The 25,511-nt window shown below is 41.2% G+C and overlaps 1 long non-coding RNA gene across 1 annotated transcript; it reads left to right on the forward strand.

Moving 5' to 3' along the window:
* Positions 1-463: 463 nt before the first annotated feature.
* On the forward strand, positions 464-24,881 carry LOC133384391 (uncharacterized). The gene is made up of 3 exons (XR_009762546.1): positions 464-537; positions 921-981; positions 24,011-24,881. It is a non-coding gene; the product is annotated as an uncharacterized LOC133384391 (long non-coding RNA).
* The last annotated feature ends 630 nt before the right edge of the window (positions 24,882-25,511 follow it).

Genomic DNA, 25,511 nt, shown 5'->3' on the forward strand with positions numbered 1-25,511 from the left:
TCTGTCCGTTTCAGTTTCTGTTTTTCATTTTTCTCATCTTAATTTCATTTTGAAACAGCTCCACATTGTGAATATTCACAAGCAGTTTAGTGTGCATTTCTCCTAATATACACAGTTGTACATATGAAGTTGTATGGAATTTTGTTGTTGTTGTGTGCCTTCAAGTCAATTATGACTCATGGTGACCCTATGAATCAGTGACCTCTAGTAGCATCTGTCATGAACCACCCTATTCAGATCTTGTAAGTTCGGCTCTGTGGCTTCCTTTATGGAATCAATCCATCTGTTGTTTGGTCTTCCTCTTTTTGTACTCCCTTCTGTTTTTCCCAGCATTATTGTCTTTTCTAGTGAATCATGTCTTCCCATTGTGTCGAAAGTATGATAACCTCAGTTTCATCATTTTAGCTTCTAGTGATAGTTCTGGTTTAATTTGTTCTAACAATCAATTATTTGTCTTTTTTTGTAGTCCATGGTATGTTCAAAGCTCTCCTCCAACACCATTTTGGTTCGGGTCTTTCTCCAGGAACTGCAAATGAGGTAGGTTCATATTAAAATGCAATCCAGACTAGGGCTGTGCATTGACTCCTCCCAATCTGATATGTGGATCCAATTTGTGGTACAGATCAGGTCCAATCTGGACTGGACCCAATCTGACCTGATTTGGATCCAGATCACAATCCAGGCATTACAACTCTCCGGAAATCCCACTGATTTACACTGACAAACGGAAATGGCCATAATTTTCTTGTGTTTTTTTTTACCTAGAGACATAAAATTTAGAGATACAGTGGCTGCTATTTAGGGGAGTAAACCTGCCAAGTTGTGGGTGGACAGCTCCAGGGGTTTTCACGCTAGTCACCTTTAAAATTTAATATGTTTTAAAATTAAGATGGATATAATGGCTTTGTTTTTTCACACAGGGAAATGAAATTTTATGACACCATAGAATCTATAGAGGGAATTAACCCTGCCAAATTTCAGGTGGGTAGCTCCAGGAGTTTTCATGCTAGCCACCTTTAAATGTTTTTTCAAAAAAAATGTTAATGATTGTGAGTACTATACTCAGTCATGCCAATTCTCATGTTTCTGTGTTTCCCGTTCTTCAAAATTTTGAAAAATATGAGTTTTTTTTAAAAAATTGCAATACTAGGCATGAGTGGGTAGCATTAGGCAGGCATGGGCTGGCAGCACCATAGAGGTAATATGCACATCGTGACATGAAATTTGGTGACATGCTAGCTCCTATAAGGAAATAAACCCTGCCAAATTTCATGTGGGTGGCTCCAGCAGATTTCATGCTAACCACCTTTAAAGCTTGCTTTTACAAAAAAAAAAAATAAGAAAGACTGTGAGTGCTCAGTCATGCCATATTCCTGTGTTTCCTCTGTTCTTTCCTTCAAGACTGTGAAAAAAGTTGAGGGTTTTTAAAAATTAGGTTTGCAATACCAGACATAAGTCAACAGTATCAGGCAGGCACAGACTGGCACGCCTGTGGAGATAATATGCACATAGGAAAATGAAATGTGGGGAAATGGTAGCTGCTATATAGGGGAGTAAACCTGCTAAGTTGTGGCAGATAGCTCCAGGGGCTTTCATACTAGCCACCTTTAAAATTTAATATGTTTTAAAATTAAAATGACATAAGAGCTTTTTTTTTTCATACAGGGAAATTAAATTTGGTGACGTCGTAGCCCTTATAGAAGGGAATAATCACATACGCTAGCTGCTTCTTATTGTTGTGGGTAGCAATTGGAACATCATCATCATCATATACAGAATTCAGAAAGCTGTGGCTAAATATGCCAACAAGATTTAATTATAATTATTGATAATCAGAATCAATTTTTTTAAATAGACAAACATTTTTTTAAAAAAAGTTATGTAAATAAGGATGGACTAGGATTGAGTGGGAAAGAACAGAAAACATACACAAGCTGAACAAATGCCACCCAACTCCACCAAACATTTCTGAGAGACAGAGCTTACAAAAGAGTTTTGCATTTTAAGACTTCACCTCTTCCAAGCACTGTGATTGGAGAGTGGTGAGTGGGGTGATAGTATTCTAGCCTTCCTTCCTCTCTCCCCACCCTGGTGTTCTCCTTTATAGTATTGTAATTGCTCCATTTCAGAGATACTCTGTCTTTTTTTAGCTACAGATCTGTTCAAATCTCTACAAATCAATTTAGGACTAGCTAATCCACTCTGTAATATTTGTAGTTGCTTCAACCAGATACAAATAGTCCTGAATCAGCCCTATTTGGTTTGTTATTTGTGATTTGTACAAATACACAGCATAGCCGTAATCCAAACCTATTTTCTCCCCTATTCATAGTGTGTACATAAAGCTAACTAGTATTTGACAATGGAGAGCATGCCCACATAGAAATGCTTCCCTGGGTTTGAATGCACTTATACTGTTCCCCCAAGTCATATACTTCCATTGGTAAAGGGTGTGTTTTTCATTTCTCAGATCACAATGTGTTTGCTAGCTATTCCCTTGGTTGTCCAAAACATATGTGTGTCACCATTTCTGTTTATATTTTTTCCTTCTTTGCTCAGTAGACCCAGAACAATTGTTTCTGACTTCTTCTTCTTTTGGCTACTCCTCCTTGATACATTTGCCCTTAGTCCTCTTGACTGTTTATTCAACACAGACAAAAGAAAGTACCTCTTCACACAGTGCATACCTAAACTGTGGAATTCGCTCCCACGAGAGGCAGTAATGGCCATCAGCTTGGATGGCTTTACAAGAGAATTAGACAAATTCATGGAGATAGTATGCTTCTGAATACCAGTTGCCTGAAACCTCAGGAGGGGAGAGTGGTCTTGCGCTCAGGTCCTGCTTGTGGGCTTTTCATGGACACATGATTGGCTACTGTGAGAACAGGATGCTGGGTTAGATGGACCACAGGCCTGATCCTGCAGCCTCTTCTTATGTTCTTATATTACTTTTTTAAAAAAAAACAACTGTCTTTTTATGAGTATGATTTTATAGTCTGGCTCCTGATCTTTTTTCTGATATGAAACACTACAGAATATTGATTGCCACCAGAAAGTGCATAGACAGATCAATAAAAAGAACTTGTTCTCTGATAGTTTTTCTAAATCCTTCAGTGAAGATTTCTAAAGCAAATATGAAGAATATATTCCAAGATTTCTCCTATACAAGAGGTAAGATAATTTATCTGACCTATTTTCAAGCATCCCACATGGATTTGCAGCACATGATGTCAGGAAAATGACAGCTATAAATATAAAAGGGGGGAAATTCAATGAATAGGCATATAGCATCTATGCCATTTAGATTTTGTGTTAAAGATTATGGCTCCCTTCTTATAGAAGATCACAGTTCCCTAAAATATATTAGGTATATCTTATTTTAGAACACCTACAGCTCAAAAGAGAATGGCCACTTCAGTTATTTAGTATCCCTTTCTTTTGAAAAAGAACAAGAGACAAAAGACTTAGAGCTGAGTTGCTAATGTAAATGTTGAGCATGTGCAGAAACCTCTTGTGGCCTGCAGAAGAGCAGAGTACTCACAGTTACTGAATGTATAATATTAGGAAACTGTTCATATGATCATCTGAAATAGCTCAGACCCTGTGGCCTTCATCAAAGTCCCCTGTCCAAGGGAGCTGCACAGGGCTGCCACATGAGAATGGAGCTTTTCAGTAGTGGCCACCCATCTGCGGAATGCTCTCTCCAAGAAAACCCACCTGGCACCATCATTATCAGACTAAGACATATTTATTCATTCAGGCCCTTAGTAACTAAGCTGGTCTACATGGTAATACTCAACTTTTAGTGGGGTGGGATAGGAATTGTCCTTCTTGTTGTGGTATTGGACAAGCATTTTAGATACTTTGTATTGTACAACTGCGGAAGGTACAAATGGAAGATAGACTCATCCATTGCTATCTCTGTATTAGTTTACAATATCAGGCAGGGCTGCTATTCCTTTAACAGTTGTATGGAAGAGATAATTTCTCTACATAAAGTTTTTCTCATAATTGCAACATTGTGATGTGAAAAACATGTACTTGCCAAATTCTCTTTTCTGCACAGCTATTAAAAGAAAGAAGAGACTTCCTGGATTCCTTGAATATGATCTCTCTGCCTCTTACATGCAATCCTACGAACTAGGGTTGCCAGGCTCAGGGCCTGAGAATGATTCTGTATCTTTAAGAGAAGAGAAAATTCAGCCAAGTGGAGGCTTTCTTGCAACACTGTAATGGGAAAAACCACTAGGTGGAATTCTCCCTTCCCCCTGCACAACTTTTAAAGATACAGAACACCTCTTGGGAAGGGAGAATTCCACCTTGTGGTTTTTCCCATTACAATGTTGCAAGAAAATCTGCACTTGGCTGAATTTTCTCTTCTCTTAAAGATACAGAATCATTCTCAGGCCCTGAGTCAGGCAACCCTACTATGAACTCTTGAAATAAGTGCTAGAGATGGCATGCAATGATTTCCTGGAAGGTGATGCTGTTCCATTTTCCAGTGATAGGACTGAGCTTCACCTATATTAATGCAAGCCTTTGGCATAGGGTTGCCAGGTTCAGGGCGTGAGACTGTTCCTGTATCTTTAGGAGAAGAGAAAGTCAGCCAAGTGGAGGTGTTCTTGCAATATTGTAATGGGAGAAACCACAAGGTGGAATTCTCCCTTCCCCCTGCACAGCTTTTAAAGCTACAGAACACATCTTGGAGCAGCCTTTCCCAACTAGTGTGCCTCCAGAAGTTGCTGAACCACAATTCCCATGTTTCCTGACCGTTGGCAATGCTGGCTGAGGCTGATGGGAGTTGTGGTCCAACAACATCTGGAGGCACACTGGTTGGGAAAGGCTGTCTTGGAGGCTGGGCCTGGCAACCAGGATGTCTTCTGTATCTTTAAAAGTTGTGCAGGAGGAAGGGAGAATTCCACCTTGTAGTTTTTCCCATTACAGGGTTGCAAGAACACCTGCACTTGGCTGACTTTCTCTTCTCCTAAAGATACAGGATCAGTCTCAGGCCCTGAACCTGGCAACCCTACTACTTTGGCAGGATTACCAGGTGAAGGTACTCATTTGCCTTTGAGAGTTCCACTGTTTTGCCTTAAGAGTTTCACACGTTTGCCTTTAAGAGTTGGTTAAAAGCAGAATTACACCACATGAAACTTTTCCTATCACAGAGCTGCAAGGATTGGGAGAAGTTAATCCTACTTGACTTTTTTCTTTTGTGCAATCCTTAAAGGCTCTAGAACCTTTTTGGTCAATCCTGGCAATCATTGCAAATAGTAGTCAGTGCTGTGGATCATGAGGCGGTTACTTGGGAACAAGTCTTGAGGTAGCTTGATTGATTCTTAAAAGCTTCACATTTTTTGCTATCTGAATGCAATCACTGCCTTAGTGTTGTCAGCCTCTCTCTCTGTATATATATATATGTGGAGAACAGTGCCAGCACTACTTAGCTTCTGCAAATGAAGCCCCTCTGAGCATTCCATCCTCAAAGCTCTATAACTGCCACCTTGGTAACAGTATTTGTATGTTAGCAGCTAATGAAGGCAGAAGCCAAAACGTTTTGGATCCAGAGCAAGCTTGGGTGAAGTTATATATATAAATTGTGCCCCCTGGAAGTTGAAATATCTTTTTGAATTAGAAGAAAAAATTAATTGGAATATTTATGAAGTGGCATTTTCATCAAGGTTTGTTTCCTCTAAGCTCACCCACCATATCTGACTCATGGCTAAGAAAAGAAATCAGATGTATGTGTCACAGAGGGGAAAGAAGTCAATTTCCCTATCATTCAGAGCCAGCCTCTCTGCTGGAGAGATTCTGAATACGCTCAGTGCTACAAAACCCAGAATGGTCTCTTAACAGCTGCTAGATAAAATTTATTTCATGGAATAACCTGTGGAAAGGAGAAAAATTGCATGGACGCTATTTGATGAAATCCTCAAAAGTTCAGCTGCTGCCAGGTATTATGGAGGAAATTGGCTGGATTTTCACTAACAAGAAATTGATTTTTGTTTTAACAGCAAATTCAGTTCCCAAGTCATCCTTAAACTGTTCAGCATCATAGCACTGTCATGCAAATCCCCACAACTTGGATAAGAAAAAAGGCACTTGAATCCACCATCCTGTTTTATTAACACTTACTATTTCATAGATATAAACTGTCCCCTTCACTTGTATTTATTTATTCATCCATTTCTTTGGAGGCTGAAAGTGGAAAACACAAATGACATCAGTTGATGGGCTGAACCTTCTTGGAACCCCTCCCTATGTCGATCCCTTCAACCTCTAAATGGGCCCACAAGCCCCCAAAGGTTGGCAATCCCTTTGCTATACTAATTGTGTGAGCAGGAAGAGTGTGGATATGATCCCTAACCAAAGCCCTCTCTTTTGTCACTATTGCCATCCCTGAAGCTCTCCTTGGGTTGGAAGCTGAAATTAACATAACAACCCTGCTGGATCTGATCAAAGGACCAGCATCCTGTTCTCACAGTGGTTATCCAGAAGCCTGTGGGAAGGCCAAAAGGAGGAGCTGAGTGTAACAGCACTCTCATCAATTGTGATTCCCAGCAACTGGCATTTGGAGGCAGACGTCTGCAGTGGGACCTTGTTCTGTTTGTGGAGACTCCCCATGCAATTTAGGAGCCTGATCTCCCAGTGAGCCTGCAATCCTTTGCACACTTATCTGAGAGTAAGTCTCACTGAACTCAGTGGGGCTTATGTTTGGATGGCACTGTGATGTTCTTATTTAGGAGTCAATTCACAGCAAAGCTCAAATATAACAATTAGTGTACAGAGACTCTGGTTACAGGCACAATCTGAACATCTACTGCTCAACTCTCGCATCATTCCGTACTAGGTGGACTTACATAAACCATTTCCTCCCTTAGCATTCGCCTTATAATAGTTCCTGTCCATTGTAGAGTATTGTGATAAGAGTTGCTGAGCTGTGCAGAGCTTTAATCATTTAAAGAAGTGTGATATCACTGATAAAGACCATTATTATATATCACTAGCTTAACTTCAGAGTCAAATAGGTAGATACATGATGGGACTAGGACATATCTTTAAAATAGAAAAATAAACTCTAAGCTGCTTTGCCCAAATGCGTGTCTTCATGGCTGGAAGGGAATGAATGCATTTCTGTCAGAGACCAGCACAAATAAAATACAAACCAAAACAGCATAAAATACAGAATAATATTATAGTGTAAAAACACTCAGACCCCAATATAGAAACCTTGCTAAAATATTAAATATTATTTTATCAACAGTCTGCAGCAGGTGATGGGAGCTACACAGAAACTGGGCACTTTAACTGTAACCTAGGAAATCTGATCAGACAAAAGATATGATAAACAGAATTTGTCAGATCTGCCAGGAATTTTCTGTAAGATTGGGATGATAGAACTGAATCGGATGTCACATAAAAGGAACAATACAATAAAACATGTCCACTTCCCCGTCTCACAAGGGCAGAGTTGCTCTTGATAAAGAACCCTCCTCAATCTTCCTTCCAGAAGCATGGATAGCAAAAGACTGAATGTAGCTAATGGAAACGCTTTTCTGAATTTAGGGATCATCAGATTTACCAAGTAACTTGCAGGCACAAATGCCCTCATATTGTCCCTAAAAACAGAGTGTATAGCAGCCATACTTAGATGATTCTGTAATTCTATATTCCACATTTGTTGTTGGATAGTAGATTTAGCCTTGGTGTAACCAAGAGCGAGTAGAGAGAGAAGAGGTTCTGTAATTTCTCATTTAATACCCTTCTCCATCTTGTCTTAAAGACATCAGTTAGAGTCAGTGGGGCCAATCCTGCAGGCAAGATCATCTTCAGCCAAATATTTATCTTATGAACATACGCATGGGCCTCTACAGAAATTTGCCCTGCCTGTAGCCACAAAATTACATTGGGCACACAACTCAGAACTCCAAATATGGCTGTCAGAAATTGAGTCTGAATAACTTAAAAAGGGGCATAGTTGCCATAGGCACTTAACCAAGAACCATACATGGAAATGTCTCTGACACTTCTGAAGTTCCATTAGTAGACCACTTACTGACAAGTAACACTGGAAGTAGACTTCAGTGGGTTTATTCATTGAATTTATATGCCGTCCTTCCTTCCCAAGGAGCCCAGGGCGGCACACACATTAACAAAACATCTTAACAACAAAAAGAAAAACATTCTAAAAACAAAATTGTAATTAAAACTTCTATCATTTGGTGATCTCCAAGTTGCCAGGAACATTCCCCTTCAATGATCACAATACCTGGGAAACAGGACTGTTTTCCAATTCCTCCTTAAAGTCAATAGTGATGGAGACACAGCTACCTCACTGGGGAGGGAATTCCACAAATGGGAGCCACCACTGAAAAGGCCCTGTCATGGGTCACCGCTAGCCTGGCAGCCCCCAGTGCTGTCACCATTAACAAGGCTTCACCTGCCTATCTTAGGATCCAAGATGGTTGATACTGTGGAAGGAGTTGTTTTGTATTCTTGGGTCCCAAGCCATTTGGGGCTTTATATGCTAAAACCTACAACTTGAATTGAGGCCAGTAGCTCACTGGCAGCCAGTTCAGAGTTTTCAGGACTGGTGACACATGGCCCCATCAGGCTGCCCCATTTACCAGCCTTGCAGCCACATTCTGCACTAGCTGCAGCCTCTGGACAGTCTTTAAGGGCAACACCACATACAGTACATTACAATAGTCCAGACAGAAAATCAACAGAATGTGGACAACTGAGGCCAGGCTATCTGCATCCAGGAACAGCCATAGCTGGTGAATCAGCCTCAGCTGGGCATAAGCACTCCTAGTCACAGAAGCCACTTGGTACTTTAGTGACAAGTTTAGAATCCAGGAGTACTCCCAGACAACAAACCTGTTCCTTCAGGGGGAGTACAACCCCTCACAGAACATGTTGTACAGCTAATTCCCGGACGTAGGAACCAAGCACCCACAACACTTCTGTCTTATCAGGGTTGAGCCTCAGTTTATTGGCCCCTATCCAGCCCATCACTGCCTGCAGACACTGGTCCAACACCTTCACAGCCCTTCCTGATTCAAATAGAATGGAGAGATAGAGCTGTGTGTCATCAGCACACTGATGACACTGTGCTCCACATTCCTGAATGAAAGCTCCCGATGGTTTCATACAGATGTAAAATGGCACAGGAGACTGAATGGACCTTTGTGGGATCCCACAACCCAAAAGCCATGGAGCCAAGCAACAATATCTAGTACTACTTTCTGGTAGCGGCCCTGCAGGGGCAATACTCCATGGTCCATGGTGTCAAAAGCCTCTGAGAGGTCAAGGAGAACTAACAGGGTCACTTTGCCCCTGTCTCTTTTCTGATAAAGGTAATCAGTCAGGGTCGCCAAGGATGTTTCAGTGTCAAAAGCAGGCCAGAAACCAGACAGGCCTGCAGCTGGCTGGCCAACCACCCTCTTGATCACCTTGTGCAGGAAGGGAATATTAGAGACTAGATGGTAGTTTTCTAAAGCCTCTGGATCCAGGGAGGACCTCTTCAAGGGGTCATACCACCACCTCTTTCAAGTCAGTGAGCATAACTCCCTCCCATCGTGAGGCATTAACCACTCCCTAGACCCATCCAGTCAATCCCATCCTACTAACTTTTTCCAACCATGATGGGCAGGGATCAGGAGGGCATTTAATTGGTCTCACTGCCACAAGCATCCTGTCTACATGCTCAGGCTGCAACAGCTGAAACCAATCCCACAAGCTGTAATTTAACAGTGCTCCAGCGACCTCTAACAAGTCTGAACCAATTGTGGCATCAAGGGTTTAGGATTGGGGTGAGGGACATTTTTCACTCCAAGGACCATATTCCCTTCTGGGCAACCTTCCATGGGATGCATGCTGGTGATGGTTGGGGCCAGAAGCAAAAATGGAGAGAGCAATGGATGTACATTTTACCATTGTACACCAAGCTAGTTGACATGCTCTTTCTCTCTTTCTCTCTTCTCCATCCAGACAAGTAAGAGGCATTGTCAGAGTTGGACTGTCCCCAGGCCACACCCCCTTTCCCCCAGCCAGGCATAAACACTTGGGGTATGAAGCAGGGCCAGTTAGGGGTGTGGCCTGGGGAGAGTTAGGGGTGTAGCCAGATAGAGAAGCCCTGGAGGAGCACATTCCAGCCCTGGTTTAGGATTATATCCTAAATTAGATTAGGTGAAAAGCATGTGTCTTATACTTAACCTGAAAGCTCTGTAGTAGCTGAAATGCTTTTTTTTATAGAAAATCTTGTGTTTGTGACGTGCTGCTCAAGCTGATGGCTACAAACAGTATAACTTTCATAGATTCTTTGACTTGTAGGTAGAAAGTAATCACTCAGGTAGGACTTCCTGGAGCTACAAAAATTTATTTAAAAGTAGGCCTTTCTTTCAGTCTAGTAGGACTTGTCCCCAAATGGCATCCTCAGGAGCGAAACTTCTCAATAAAGGTTAGTTGTCAAAAAGGTGAACACAAACTATGCTCATGTCTATGTTGGTAAAAAATAATGACAGAAGTACTCTCCAATCATTAATACTGCCAGGATTTTCTTTTAACATATGATACTGTGTTAGTTCCTACTTGACAAGCAGCTGGCAATGTATGTTTTGACTTTTTATTATGTAGCCTACTGAATGAGAAGAACTTACAATTTGCTTCTGAACAGAAGATCAAGGCAGGATCTCATAGCACAATAAATTATAGCAACCAAAATGCCATTGAAGTAACTGTTGTGTTAGCAGGCTTGTAGGAGACTTCATCCATTCCCCATGATAAGTTCATCTCCAAACTTGCTAAAACAACAGCAGTGACCTCAGTGACACTGTTAGGCATTTGATTACCTTCAGACTTGTCATCCAATTGTGTCAATGCTATGAAGGTCAGATTCATTGCCTCTTACTTTTGGGAGAGATGAAATGCATCTGCTACCTGGAACAGAGTCAATTAGTTCATCTGGGCAGTAATGAACAAAGTACGGAGTTCTCTTGTGATTGTCATTCTGTTCTGGCTCAGCTAGAGATACTAAAGTAGGTCTTGGGGTGAAAAGTAAGAAATTGTTGTGCCATACATGAGAACAGATTTAAAGACAAAGATTTAAAGCTACAGGTGCAATCTACATCTACTCCTTGCTTTTTAATACTTCTGTATTGCAAAACAGATATTATATTTTCATTTCAAAACTTTGGAGTCTAAAATTTTGGTAAAACATTGTTTTTAAAAACGTTTTCCTTGCAATTTCACTCAAATAGCTGTCAATACATGTTTACTCAGTAGCCTTAGTTATTTCAATGGGGCTTGCCCCCTGGTGAGTGTGCATAGATTTGAAGCTCTAGTGTTTGGAGATTTAATGAAGATGCAATCATTCTAGTTTGTGAATAGTCCTCTTTAGCTTTATTTTGAAATAATAAAGCATTACTAACTAAAGGTTATATGCTTGATTTTAGTTTAGTGGAAGAATAGATGTATCCCTGAGATGGCTGTAAAATACGTACAGTAATATAGCTCCCTGAGAAATATCAAATATTCCTTCATCCCTAATATATAAACATTAAATTGCTCATTTACCAATGTGTCCATGTGAGCAAAGTACTTGTTCCCATTACTACCACCACCCTGCTCCACATGATCCCTCTTAGCCATTACAGATACAGAAATTATAATGTGTAAACCAGCAATTAATCACCACTATCCAGATACACTGTGTTTTGATTCTCGGGGTTGGCATTGGGACTGGCATAGTTCCTTCTGAAGCCCAGTCCACTGCAGGGAACCACTGCTGCTGCTCCAGAGCCTCTGTCATGTCTCCTGTATCCAGGTCCCAGCCTTGAGGAGGATTCAGATATGGATGAATCACTGGTCACCCCACTCAGGAGGTAGCTCTCGGTACCCCCTTCGGCACACTTCTAGACTGAGGACATGGCTGTTCCATCCTCCTAGGCTTCTGCTGATGACTTCCCTGTAGCTTTTCCTGCTCAAACCCATGCAGTGGCATGAAACTGCAGAATCAGCTCAGGGCCTCTTTAAGGAGTGAAGAGAACTCTTCAAGGGTTGTAGCTCTTCTCTAAAGTTAAACCCTGCCAGACTTTTTAAGGCTTCAGCTGACTCTGCTGAGACTCCTCCTTTCTAAACTCTGCTAGGAGAGCATACTTGGAGCTATCCATGGTACTGATAACTATTCACTGGAACCTGCCATGACCAAGCCAGTAGTGAATGGAGTTACCTTAACTTGATATATCTAGACTTACATCAACCTGATTGACTTTGACCTGACCTACTTGACTGACAAACCTGACTTATCTCATCCTGCCTTGTTAACAATAACAACCTGACTTTCTTGACTGGACCTGACTTACTTTAACATGAATATGTCTGTCCCTCCCCTTGTGAGCCCAAATCGCTGACAGAATTGCATCCTCCTTGTGGTCACTTTCCTATCCAGTCACCAAACAGTAACAAGAGTGAGAATATTGAACAGCATCCCCCATACATGTTGTGCTCTCTCTCTCTCTCTCTCTCTCTCTCTCTCTCGGCTGTGTAGGTTGAACCCAGAGAGAGGGTGGCAAGCAAGTGGGCAGTAGTGACTATGGAAAGGAGGAAGGGATTCCACTGAGAGCAAGCCACTGAGAGCACCTTGCTCAAATGTCCTCCAAAACCTGGAGTCAGCACTGGCAATCCCTGCAATTATAATCGCTTTTTAAAAAGCAATCTGAGTCATGAAAATTAGATCAGAATACAGCAATGGTTCTCTGCTAGATCACACATTTAAGAACACTATGAGATCATGTTCTCAGGGGAATAGTTAGGAGGTAGCACATGGTGAAAAATGTGGCCAACTTGCATATATGAACTAACACATAGTCTTGTAATTGGTATTTGCCACTAAGGGTGCCACAACATTTAACCTTTCTTCAGAAACTGAATTTATTACATTACTATTTGGAAATAAGCGCATTGGAATGAAAGTAAGTTTATTTAATATTTCAGCCATGGTGAAGGACCATCCTAGAATCTGATTAACTTTACTTTATTTATATGCTGCTTTTCTGTAGTGAACTATACCCAAAGTGGCTCACAACAAACAGTAGATTTTTTTAAAGAATGTAATTTAGAAAAAAAGCCAGTGTGTTATACAACATATCAATAAATTTGAATAAGACTAAAAAACAAATCTACGAACCAAGCATAAATTCAATATAACAAAGAAATAATCCAGACTTAATACATTAGTACAGAGCAAAATTAGAGCAAAATGAACAAAGCAAACTCACCTGCACTACAAGTGCTTGTTTTGCTGCCTTTGACTTCAGTGGGTCTCCTCTGAGTGGAACTAGCATTGGGCATAGCTCATAGTTAGAAATGTTGGGTTGCAGCCGGTTGAGGTTTTCACAAGAGTAGACCTATTGAAATCAACAAGCCTAAATGCATTTCCCTGAACTGTAAGACTGGACCCTGTTTTCCATGTTTGAATCCTTTGAATTTCTTTTTTATTTGCTTTTATGTGTTTTTTAATACTGCTGTTTTATTGGTTTTAGGTTATGTTTTTGTTTACTGTTTTAATGATACACTGTTTGTTTTAGATTGTACACTGCAATATTCCATAGAAAGCAATTCATAAATTGAAATAAATAAATAAATGCTGTATGTTTCAGATGGGCACGTTACTACAAAACTCACATAGGAACAGGCATATTCCCCCCTTGTAAAAATGCGAATGTTGCCACATGATGACATAGTAGCATCATTTCCACTGAGCATTATGTCCCCAATTACAAAAGGCAAAAGGAACACTGCTGGGTTGATGAGGGCTACCAAATGGCAAAACTCCCCTCCTCCCATATTTTTTAACAAGGGGACATATCCTTGGCCATCTCATCATTAAAAAAAATCTGGTACTAAGTCCAATTTAGCAGATATTCTCCCTCATATTCAGCCCAGACTTTTGTCCTTTTTTTTTTTTTTTGGCTTTTGAGAGGGAGGGGAGAGATGTATTAATCTTTGAGAGGGAGTAAATCTAAGAACCTTGGAGTGAGGGTAGGAATGGGGTTTGCTGCCTAGTTCTGATCCACATGTATTCTGATCTGCCCTTTTTTTTGTTCCCGCTTGCTCTGACACTTGCCAATTCGATCCACTGTTTTTGATTCAACTCCCCCCTCCCCTTCAAAAGCCAAAAAAAGGGGGAAAAGGGGATAAAAGTCTGACCTGAATACTTTTGGCCCTGCACTAAACTACACTGTTCATGTGCTAATCTTTGTATGATAAAGCGAGCTAGCCAAAAAGGTGTATCAAAATAAGACAGAGAGCCCTCTAGATTTGTCAGAAGCTGTTGATAACACAGGTTTATGGAGCAGCCAGTTATAAAGAACAGTTCTTATAACAGAAATACTCATGTCTGACTTCCAGGTTGATAACTGTGATCTACAAGGTTGTGTGACAATGTCTTTATCCATTTTTCTGCACATCTATCAAACTTGAATCATTTCCTTTTTTTGGTTGCTGTTCTTTGAATTACCTCCTTATCTTGAATTTTCACTGTGTGTCTTTCCCTCTGTCAGTCAATGGTGCACTAGGTAATTTTAACCTCTGGTTTTAATGGTTTTAAAGAGTCCTGTATTTTGACAGTCATGTTCATTACTTTACTTAATACGCTAAGCCAGCCAACTTACTTTTTCTGCTGAGTGGGGTCCAGGACTTCTACCCCAAAGTCCTTCCCTGAGAGCACTAGTGGACCAACCAGCTTGTATGGATAAACACATGGCTGTCCCCATGGATCCATGGGGGCAGCCATATTTCTTTTTTGTACAATCTCTCTGAGAGTAGTGGCACATCATCAAGTCCCATCACTCCCAAGGGGAATTGCGCCATTCTTTTCAACTTGAATAACAACAGGAGCCTCAACTGCTAGCCACTCCTCTATGTGGTGGTGGTGGTTATATTTAGTTGTCACTTACTACAAATGTTTTGTCTCAAAGTGACTTAAAAAATTGTAAGCATACAATAGCAAATTGAAAATATATCAAAAGTTTAAAGAACATTATTGATAGTGCTCATCCTGCAAGAACATAACAAGGACACATCCTACCCCACCCAACTAAAAGATGAACGCCAATTAGGAGCAAAATGCCTGGGTGAATAAAAAACATCATCACCTAGTGCCTAAAGACTGATAGCAATGGTGCTAGGTGCATCTCTCTGGGAACAGCATTCCACAGTTGGGGAGCCACCACCATTATTATGTTTTGTTTTGTTTTTAAAAAAGCAATCAGCAGCCCTTGGACCATCTCAGAAGTATGTTTACCTTTTTTCAAATGAAATGTTTCCCTTTAAAAATTGCATGGATACAGGATGGGAGAAACTTCAGCTCTGACCCCTATGAAACCAGGATGGAACAGACTTGGGGGGATGTGTCCTTCCCTCCTCTTTGATGAAACTCTCATTGATTGCTGTGAAATACACAACCAGGTCCAGTGATAGCATTTGGTACCCTTGGGCTTCTGCTGACGCTACCCAGCAGGGCTCACCATGGTTGCCTAACTTGACATACCTTGTAGACTTTTTCTAGTGATCTTATGAGCACTGGCTGGTTGGGTCTAGCTCCCATTGTAACTTTCCACCATGCTCTGGAGCAACACTACGTTGGGGCATTATGTGACCTGATGCTGCTCAAAGCACTGCTGTCTGCCACCAGGTGTGCCCACCAATGAAGACAGCCTACCAGAGAAGGCTTCTCCAAGATACCCTAAGTCAGCCTTTCCTAACCAGTGTGCCTCCAGATGTTGTTGGACCACAATTCCCATCTTTCCTGACCATTGGCAATGCTGGCTGAGGCTGATGGGAGTTGTTGTCCAACAACATCTGGAGGCACACTGGTTGGGAAAGGCTGCCCTAAGTCTTGGAGCTGGCCTGACGAGACCATCCATAAGCTGCCTTACATTCAGGCAATACCTCCTCTATTTGGATTCAATCAATTCTCTTGATTTTTCTTGCATACATTTTATGTGGTTGCTGCCCCCCATCCATATCTAAGAACACCCCTTCTTCTTCTAGATATCTTTATTGTGAGTATGGAGTAGCTGGATTTCCAGGCAGCTCTCTGCCACACCTGGTGCTGTGGGATGGGTGCAGAGTGTGTGGGCAAAACCGAATACAGTTCTTAGGGGTATGTGCAAAAGAATAATGCAGATACATGTGGCACCAGTAGCATACATGTTCCTCCATTATGTCTTAGAAAACAGACAAGCTTTTTCCAAATGCTCACCATTAACACTGAATGTATTTTAAATTGAGCTGTCAACAACTCTGACACAGCCTGGCTCCAGTAATCCACTTCCAGATTAGACAACTGTAATGTACAGTACAGCCCCAATCCAGTACTCTAACCTGGTGGCACCCCATTGTGGAATACTCTTCCTAGAGAGATCCACCTAGTACATACCTAATTGCCCTTTTGACTCTGGGCAGAGTCCTTTTTTATTTTCCTGAGTTTTTCTGATTCACCTTTAATCCTGCTTCTTTAATGATTTTGTGGCTTTTAATTTATTATGGATTTTTATATTTAGAGTTGGAAGGGGCCTATAAGGCCATTGAGTCTAACCCCCTGCTCAGTGCAGGAATTTACATGTTCATTGTTGTATTCTTTTTGTAAACCACCTGGGAATATGATTGAAGGGTGTTATGAAAATAATAAACAGGCAAACAAACACGGGCCTCATATCGAGAGAAGGCTTCTCTCCAGATAATGCTGAACTGAGTAAGCCAGGAAATGCTGCTTCCCTTTTCTGTAGCTGGTGTGTAGCTAGAAGTAGTACCCTGCCTGCAACTGTTGTACTTAGAAACATCTGTCTTGTGCTTACTTGCTTGCTTGCTTATTTATTTATTTGTTTATCGCCACAAGTCAGAGCCAGCCAGGTCCTCAGGTGTTATTCCGCAAATCTCCATTGAAGTCAGTAGAGCTGCACTAATTTGCATCGGGTGAAAAATCTAGCCTTTGGTCCGTTGCTTTGTTTAATCCATGTTCTTGAAAACTGTCCTTTACAATAGACTGCAGTGTCAATGTTGGAAATAGTTTGGAAACGGCACAGCTGAATTGATTCAAATTTTAAATGCACACACAATTCCAGACTGTGTTGTTCCCTTTCGCAGCTTGCAAAGCAGAACTGTTTCCTCATAACAACTACATCACGGGGTGTGTGGGGCAGGGGTGTGAGTTTCTGTTTTAATGTGTGGGTGGTGTTTTGGGGTGCGTATGTGTGCATTTGTTTCCTGCCTTGTTTTGCCGGTCGACTCAGTTGAACACCATTTTTTTCCCCTTTAATGCAGTGAAAAGTGGAAATAAGCTGGAGGACTCTTGACGCACTTCTACAAAGTCACCTCTTATCTCCTGTCATGCTGCTTTCCCCTATCATTCCAACACCATCTTCTTTATGTTGAGCTGGAAGTCGAGGGTCTGTCAACATGGTGGGATTTTCCCCCACTCCTTCATGTCCTCTTCCTACTGTTTCCATAGAACTGGCAATTCAAGACCTTTCCTTTGAAACTGATATAATTATAAGAAAGCAAGAATGTAATCAACCCCTCCTCAAAATATGCATTCCATTTATTTGGGGAAGGGGGGAGCCCTCTGGCTAGAATTGCAGTTTTTGGTGCTCTGCATCATTCTATTACACTAGTTCCCTTCATTTGTGCATCACTACAGGGGTGGGAACCTCAGGCCCAGGGACCGAATGAGACTCTCGAGTCTTTATCCAGCCCTTGTGACTCTCCCTGGGCCACACCCATCACTGGCTCTGTTCCATGCCATCTCCAAGTGCTTTTACCTGGCTGGAATGTGTCCTTGAACTGTGATGAAGCCTCTTGCTTGCCTCTCTGAGTGTAAAAACCACTGACATTTGTGTGGCTGGCATGTATCTTACTGTACAAGGCTAAAAGCCACATTTGTTGCTCTGTCTACTTTTGAATTTAGACCTTGGGCTGGAAAACATTGCCCATCTCTGCATTCCTTGCATGAAAGGGGCTCCACACTGAAGGGGCTGTAGGACCACACATCTAATCCCACCCTGACATCGTAATGTTCCAACTAGCCCCATCCCAACACCCACACATTGAGCATGGAGGTCCTCAGCCAGGGAACATAAGAAGAGTCTGCTGGATCAGGCCAATGACCCATCTATCCACCATCGTGTTTATTTATTTATTTATTATTTGATTAATATCCCACCTTTCCTCCCAGCAGGAGCCCAGGGCAGCAAACAGATGCTCTAAAAACACTTTAAAACATGATAAAAACAGACCTTAAAATACATTAAAACGAGACAATGTTAAAAACATTTTTTAAAAAAGCTTTAAAAACATCTTGTAAAAAAGGGTTAAAAACATTATTTTTAAAAAAATGTATTAACAAGCAGTTCTAACACAGATGCAGACTGTTCTCACAGTGGGCAACGAGATGCCTCCATGAAGCCAAAAAGCAGAACCTGAGCACAACAGTACTATATGTTGAACATAGTGTTTTTATGCAGACACATATAGAATGATGTGGTACTTAAGATATCCAAGTCCCTAGACTTTGGGGACCTGCACCCTCAATTGAATCCAGATAGGAACAGGAAACTGGTGAAGGGTAAACAAAACTGGTGTAATATGCGCCAATTGGCCAACTTCAGCCAATAATCTGTCTAGCTGTGGCATTTTGCACTAGATGAAGTTTCAGCATGTTTTTAAAGAGGAGACTAGGTACAGCACATTGCAGTAATTCAGTGTGAAACTGAATGGCTATGCTCAGACTATCTTATGTTGGATTAATAAACCAAAATATGATTGAGCCTTGTGCTTGTGCACACAACTCCCTTCTCCCCTTTCTTATAATGAACAGCAAACATCCCCCCGTTAACCTTAGTTTCCCAGTTTACCCAACTCAGAAAACTATGGTTACCAAGTTCGAAACAAGCTGTAATCTTAAACACAGGTCAAAGCATGGTTTAAGATCCTGACTTGTTCCAAAGCTCTTAGCCATAGTTTCCCAGTTTGAACAAAATGGGAAACCTTTGTAAATTGGAGACTTCTGTATTTTATTGTGGCACGCTGTGAACAGAGGAGATATGAATCGGGGGGGGGGAATGTCCCAATCATATCTTTGCTTATTAAATTAAATTCAGTCAGGGTTTAAGTATAAGAAGCACTCTCAGCCACAATAGACTTTCAAGAGTAGAGAAAAAGCAGATGAGAAACTAGTGCTGTATGGTTTTAACTCTGAATGCTTTTCCTCCCATGAGGGAACGGTATCTTTTTTCCCTTCAAGGGACCAAAACTAGAGAGGAAAAAGTAGCTGGCTATGAAAAGGTTGAGCTCCACCTCTAAATGAACTGTCCAGCTACTGCTTTCCATTAAAAAGTTCAGGGAAATGTCACACAGGACTTTGTGTGACATGCAAGGCATGTTTCTGTATGCAAAGCTTGCTTTCTACCACTGAGCCATGACCCCCTCCTAATTACACAGTTGAGACTAGAGCAGTCGTGTGTTGATGTTTTTTCTCTGTGGAGGTCTACCAGCATCCCCCTCCCCCACCTCTTCTTTCCAAATGGGTCTCAAAATTTAATACAATTCTTAAATTTACTTGGAATACCAGCTTGAATATGAGATAAATAATTGGCTGGATCTTGAGGGGTGGAAAAGCCATTGTGCCCAAGGTTAGCTTCTTCAACAAATATTTATACATGTGCTATTTTTTTGTGTTCCATCTCTCTTCCCATGTGGAATGACAGCAGAGAGGCCGTTTCCCATTTTGTTTTATGTGTGGCATGGTGTTTGTGTGTGTGCTTCTGTCCTTGATTTATCCATTTCATTTTTTAATCTGTCTGATACAGGTAGCTTCATATCATTGTGATTAATGGGTGTTTAAGTTTAATCCATTTGTTGGTTTGCAAACTTTATGTACGACTCTTGATCCAATGATTCCAGAACTGTTTACTTAAGTTAAAACAATAAAATACAAACAATAAAACAATAAATAAGCAATCACTGAAGTAGTGGGATGCAGTGTTAAAATTTATGTGAGCTGAATCATACTAAACCCCCAGCTGAAATAAAATTATTGCCATTTGTTTCCTGGGGAAAACATATTCCTTCTGCTGCTTCCTTATGAAGGAGATATTATTGAAGCAATCTGTATAAAACTGAAATTATCTGCACTGGACTCCATGACAGCAGATCAGACTTTATTATACAGCCACAAGAGTGGCTGTATACTATAGCCAGCATGGATTTTTCACATTCTGCAATATTAAATTGAAAATATCCCCATGCCATTCTGATGCTTCCCATAAACTAACTTCAAAATAAAACCTTACCAAATTTACAGTCCTGAACTCGGAAACGCTTGCTTAACAACCCTCTCAATTTTCATGGCGATACATAAAACAGTCAGAGAGAATCAAGAGTTCAAAGTCTAAAATGAGAGAGAAAACCCCCACAGCCCTTTTGGACTTTTTTCTCTGAGAGTTCTCATAATCTGTTGAAATTCATTAAAAATCATCCATGTTCACAGAGTACCTGTAATCCTAATACTGACCTTGCCCCATACTCTGACCTTCATCTTCTGCAGTTTAAAATGTTAAAAAATGCCTGGCTGATTTTTAATTAATTTAAGAAATTTTGCGTTGAATGCAATGATAATGCGGGGCATGCTCAGTAAGAACCAACTGTCAGTGTTCTAAAAGCCTCACAGCTGCTGGGCTTGGCTAATCAGGGGGCCACACCCACACCAGACTTTGATTTCAGTCATGGCTTCCCTCAGAGAATCCTGGGAAGTGTAGTTTGTGAAGGGTGCTGACAGAGCTCCAGTGGCCAGACTGGGTTAACAGTCAGCCACTCTGATTGAAGGTCTGTGAGGGGAACAAGACGTCTCCTAGCAACTCTCAGCACCTTTCACTAACTACACTTCCCAACATTCTTTGAGAGAAGCCATGACTGTCCAAAGTGAAATAAAGGCTTGGTGTGGATGTGGCCAGGGACAGCTTTGGTCTAAATTTGGGTGGGAGGCTACATGTGCCTGCTGTAGAATAAAAAGGTGGGGGAAACATTGAAAAGCAATGATACTGTTCACAATGTTTTCCTTTTGCTCTCTCCTAACATTTTGGCACCTTTTGAAGACTTTTCCTTTTTTAACAAGCCTTTTAAGTTGAGACCTATCCCAGTCTGCATCTGTGTTAGAATTGCTTTTCATATTTATTCTTTAATAATGCTTTTAACCCTTTTTTTAAAGATGTTTTTAAAGCTTTTTAAAAATGTTTTTAACGTTGTTTTGTTTTAATGTATTTTAAGGTCTTTTATGATGTTTCAAAGTGTTTTTATCATTTCTGTTTGCCGCCCTGGGCTACTGCTGGGAGGAAGGGCGGGATGTAAATCAAATAAAAGGCTCAGAGGCACATGTTACCAAATTCTTCCAAGCTACACAGCAAGTGGATTGGACTGTGAAAGACCAACCCAAATTGTGTCGGCATTTTGACAAATTTGTAGGGTAGCACAATATCTCGAGAGGAGGTCAGGTCTCCTGCTCCCCTGGTGCATTTACTATAGCTGCCCAATTTCCCTGCTTTTTAAAGTTTGATAGAAATATCTGTTGGCTATAGGTACGTTCTTAAACTGCAAAGTTTTTTGCCTATTAGAGAATTTCCCTGCTTTTTATTCTGGGAGGTAAGAAATGGGATCCTGTGCAAGCTTGCTGAGAATGGATCAATCATTTGCATGCTTATTCAATGGGATTTATTCCCCTGCAATCATGCTTAGGATAGGTGAAACTGACCACAGGGGATGGGGAGGGGAGGTGGAGGGAGAGGAGGAGGGAGAGGAGGAAAGGCAGAGGGGAGGAATGGGATGGGAGCAGGCAGGAGGGAGAGGGGAGAAGGACAGCTTTGATCATTTGCATGTTTATTGAGTTCAGTGAGATTTACTCCCGTGCAATCATGCTTAGGATAGGTAAAACTGACCAGGGGGGAGGGAAGGAGCGGCCAGGGGAGGAGGAAGAAGGAAGAGGGGGGAGGAGGAAGGGAGAGGAGAGGGGAAAGAGGGGAAAAGCAGATCTGATTATTTGCATGCTTATTGATTTCAATGGGATTTACTCCTATGCAATCATGGTTAGGAGAGGAAAAACTGACCATGGGGGAAAAGGGGGGGAAGGAGTATATTGGAGGGGGGCAAAGGAAGGGGGAGAGGAGGGCAGGTTTGATCATTTGCATGCTTATAGAGTTCAATGGTATTTACTTCCATGCAATCATGCTTAAGATAGGTAAAACTGACCATGGGGAGGAGGGGATTGGAAGGGGATGGGGAGGGAGGGGCAAAGGAAGGGGGAGGGAAGGGGCAAGAGGGAGGGGATAGGAGGGAGAAGGGAGAGTGGGTTTGATCTAGGGTTGCAGGCTCAGAGCCTAAGAATGATTCTGTATCTTTAAGAGAAGAGAAAATTCAGCCAAGTACAGGTTTTCCTGCAACACTGTAATAGGAAAAACCACAAGGTGAAATTCTCCCTTTCCCCTGCACAACTTTTAAAGATACAGAAGACCTCTTGGAGGCTGGGCCTGGCAACCCTAGTTTGGTCATTTGCATACTTTTTGAGTTCAATGGGATTTATTTCTGTGCAATCATGTTTGAAAATGGAAATGGACTGCCTTCAAGTCGACCAAACTTATGACGACCCTTTGAATAGGGTTTTCATGGTAAACGGTATTTAGAGGTAGTTCTACCATTGCCTTCCTCTGAGGCTGAGAGGCAGTGACTGGCCCAAGGTCACCCAGTCAGCTTCATGGCTGTGTGGGGATTTGAACCCTGGTCTCCCAGGTTCTAATCCAACACTGACCCAGGGGATTGGAGGGGGAGGGGAGGAGATTGGGTGGGTGGGCACTGGGTAGAGGGGAAAACCCTTTCATTTCCAAAAGGAAAACATTGTGAACAGTATCATTGCTTTTCAGCGTTTCCCTCACCTTTTTATTCTACAGCAGTCACATGTAGCCTCCCACCCAAATTTAGACCAAAGCTGTTCCTGGCCACATCCACACCAAGCCTTTATTTCACTTTGGACAGTCATGGCTTCTCTCAAAGAACCCTGGGAAGTGTAGTTAGTGAAGGGTGCTGAGAGTTGCTAGGAGATGCCCTGTTCTCCTCATAGACCTTCAATCAGAGTGGCTGACTGTTAAACCAGTCTGGCCACTGGAGCTCTCTCGGTGGAATAGGAGTCTCCTCTCAGCACCCTTCACAAACCACACTTCCCAGGATTCTCTGAGGGAAGCCATGACTGTCTCACATGAAATCAAAGTCTGGTGTGGGTGTGGCCCCCTGATTAGCCAAGCCCAGCAGCTGTGAGGCTTTTAGAACACTGACAGTAGGTTCTGACTGAGCATGCCCCGCATTATCATTGCATTCAATGCAAAATTTCTTAAATTAATTAAAAATCAGCCAGGCATTTTTTAAAGTTTTAAACTGCAGAAGATGAAGGTCAGAGTATGGGGCAAGGTCAGTATTAGGATTACAGGTACTCTGTGAACATGGATGATTTTTAATGAATTTCAACAGATTATGAGAACTCTCACAGAAAAAAGTCTAAAAGGGCCCTGGGTTTTTTCCCTCTCTTTTTAGACTTTAAACTCTTGATTCTCTCTGACTGTTTTGTGTATCACCATGAAAATTGAGAGGGTTGTTAAGCAAGCGTTTCTGAGTTCAGGACTGTAAGTTTTGTGAGGTTTTGTTTTGAAATGAGCTTATGGGAATCATCAGAATGGCATGGGGGTATTTTCAATTTAATATTGCGGACTGTGGAAAATCCACACTGGCTATAGTATATAGCCACTCTCGTGGCTGTATAATGTTCTTATCCTAAAGAAACATTGCTTGTAGTTCTCGGCACTGTGGTAAGTATCTTCATTACCAGAAATATACAACCTTGTTAATTTAAACAACTGAAGCAATGTTTGAACTACCTGTTTTAACTTGTTCTATGTTGCTCATATTCTAGGGAAGTCTTTGAAAACAGCTTTCCTCTCCAAGCCAAGAGGGTTGGCTGCTGACAGTTTGTGAAGAGGAAGTTATTTCTCTGTCAAGGTTACACTCATTTGCAGCAGCCTCTGATGTTACCATGGGAGCTCATATAATAAACTCTTTATGGCAGATTATGTTTTATGGCCATGAACTCATTTAATATGTTCTGCCTTCAGTAAAATGTGTAGTATGTATGAATTATAATGGCTTGTACATAAATAGCAAATCTGCCTTCAAAGATCTTGGAACTTTGCATATGTGATTTAATTAAATGCTTCACTATATTCCCATGAGCCAGACAAGGATCTGGACATATAACTGTTCCCAGGGCTGTGTGATATGATTGTGGCACATTCTTCTTTCTAAAAGGGAATTATTTGGTACTCAGAGCAGAATGGGCCAAACCCTTGTATGGTTCACATGTGAAATACACCAGTCCTTAGATGCTTACCTTAGCACTATGTCAGCAGAGTAGTTCAATGGCATAACCTTGTTGTTATGAACATTTTAATATATCTTAATGGCAGCTTCTCCAGTGCATTACCTCATTCTGAAATGTTAGTGCATCTTTATATCTAAGAAGGGAGTTCAGTTCCTATTATTCATGAACTGCCAAGAACCTTCCCTGGAGCACCACAGTTATGGATTGGAGTCAGAAGATGTACAGTAAAATGTGCTGCTCATTAAGCCATCACTGGTCTTAAGAGACCACATCAAAATGTCTGTGAAATGTACAGCAGCCCTGCTTGTTAGTTCTCTTACATTAACCAATTGCCCTTTCTAGTCCTCTGGGTGGTTGCAGAAGACACATTTCATAATAATTCTGCAGGAAAAAATAAGCAATTGAAGATGCAGAGGTAGATCCATAGTTACCTATGGCATTGGTAGAAGAGAGGTAAGAGATACAACAGGTTAAATCACATTTGCCTAAGGAAATTAATTCAGTTTGTTTTTACAAGTGCTGCCTCCATAAAACATATTTACATAATTGTCCAATAAAACAATTGCCAATGTTTTATGTTGCTATAGTAATGTTTTTTCTTGTTTTTTTAAATGTTTTACTATTTTTATTAGAGTGATTTATTTCCCCAGTATATGCACTGGGCTTTTAAACAGGTGGAAAATGTGTACAATGTTATGCTATTAAGCCTCACAATATGTAGAAAGATGGGAGAAGAAAAGGAGGCTGTTAGTGTGCAGTCCAAGACTTCCAATTCTCCCTTCTGTTTGCTCACATTGTTTCCCTACAGGTTCTGTACATTTCTGCACATCCAAATCAAACAACTGTAGCTTTATCAACTATTTACAGACCTGAATTCAAAGCAAGATTAGAGGGGTATTTTAAATCTTCATTATACCAATGGTATTGTCACTCTCTTCCATAGGTAATGCTAGATTTCGGGTGGGAGGTGAGGTATGAAGATGTTATGTTAATTAAGCACTGCTTCTAAATCATCATCACCATCATCTCCTTGACA

Source organism: Rhineura floridana, chromosome 4 (genome assembly GCF_030035675.1).
Source record: "Rhineura floridana isolate rRhiFlo1 chromosome 4, rRhiFlo1.hap2, whole genome shotgun sequence".
In the NCBI taxonomy this organism is placed as follows: Eukaryota; Metazoa; Chordata; class Lepidosauria; order Squamata; family Rhineuridae; genus Rhineura; species Rhineura floridana.